Below are 1,942 nucleotides of genomic sequence, written 5' to 3' on the forward strand. Positions count from 1 at the left end.
GGAGATATGTTAATAGCTAACCGTTTACCTTGGGAGCAGAGGAGCACACAGTAAAAAATGTTATAATCATCAGAAAGGCTCAAATGCAGTAATTCTACGTTGGTTTGTGTATTTCAATCTGTTAAATGTCCTAATCTGAGAGAATATCATAGATAATCAAAGTCATAGACCTGCAAATAGAACCACTCATAAAATGCACTTGCATCACAATAAAGGTGTAAATATACATTGTACTCAAGTGCTTTTCCAGCAGAATCTCTATAATATATATCTATCTAATGATTGCAGAAGAAATAATCGTAACAATGTTTATTAGATCACTGTGAATTATGCTTGGACCACGCCTACATCGCATACGTGTTTGGCATGATGTACGTATTTAAGATAATTAAGTATCTTAAATAGCTTCAGTAAAATACCTAATAATAACAATGTTGCTACATGTTATTAATCTAAAGTTAATTTGCTGAAAATCGATTAATATTTTTTTCAGTTTTACATGTAACCCTTTTAATAAACATTGGAGTTTATTTTGTTTACTTTTCTATTTTTACTTTGATATGGGTTATATCAACATGTCGCAAAGTAATATTCAATAAATGGATGAACTGTTTTACGTCTCCTGGCTTTCTGGGTTGCGGTAGCGAATGCAGATAGGGAGGCCTGGGTGTATAGTTCTGCTTCTACCACTAGGGGGAGGTGTAAAGTTCTGCTCCTACCACTAGGGGGAAGTGGGGAGGTGTACAGTTCTAGTTCTACCACTAGGGGGAACCCGAGTTCAGCTATTCCTCGCGAGCCTCAGCTCAAAGATCAACCTAGAAAGATTCGGTTTGCTTCTTGCTAGAGAGACATGGAATGTAAACATAAAGGTGGAGAACTTTCAAAACACTAGTCACTGAAGGTATACGAGAAGGAAGGAAATGAACAATCTGAGCAGGTCTATGTGTGTGTGTGTGTGTGTGTGCGTGCATTTGTGCGTGTGCGTGCGCGCGTGCGCGTGTGCGTGTGAGTGAGTAAAACACCATCTCTTAAGATGCGTTTGTCAGGTTTCGGTCTCGCCGAGCACATCGCGCAAACTCAGCACGTGATGAGAGCGGGAGAGAGTCATTCTGCTCTTTGGTCTGGAACCGACAACCCTCCGTGATCCCGTCTCACACGAGCCCTCACCGCCACACTCTGGATCTCATCCCCAAACCTCAACTTCGACCAGGAAACGGTACGTGATGAATGATGTGTTTCTATGGATGGAGACCGATCAGTAAGCTGCTAATGTGCTGTGGAGGGAGAGAAATGCGATATATATATTATAGATATTATAGGGTATGCATATAGGGTATAGATATTATAGGGTATAGATAATATAAGCTATGGATATATTATGGTATAGATATTTTATAGGCAATAGATATTATAGGGTATAGATATTATGACTAGATGTTATAGGGTGTTTATATTATAGAGTATACATTTTATAGTGTATAGCTATTATAGGGAATATATTATAGAGTATATATATTATAGCCATAGGGCATAGATACTATAGGCTATATATATTATAGGGTACATACATTATAGGGTATAGATATTATAGCTTATAGTTTATAACTAAAGATATTATAGGGGATATATTATTGGGTATATGTATTATGGGGTATAGATAATATAGGGTATAGATATTATAGGGTAGAGGTATTATAGCTTATAGATTATAACTATAGATATTATAGGTTATTGATAATATTGGGTACCAATATTATAGAGTAGATATTGTAGGTTATGGATGATAACAATATATATTATAATGTATAGATATTATATATATAGGAAATAAACTATAAACAAATATACAATTAAACTAAATTAAACAGGCTACAGCTCCAAAACATACTCGTCACTCAAACAGCAGCATCAAAGTTATTTGATGCTGCTTTTTGCTTTTTGC

This window comes from Micromesistius poutassou (genome assembly GCF_964030765.1).
Source record: "Micromesistius poutassou genome assembly, chromosome: 17".
Taxonomy (NCBI): Eukaryota; Metazoa; Chordata; class Actinopteri; order Gadiformes; family Gadidae; genus Micromesistius; species Micromesistius poutassou.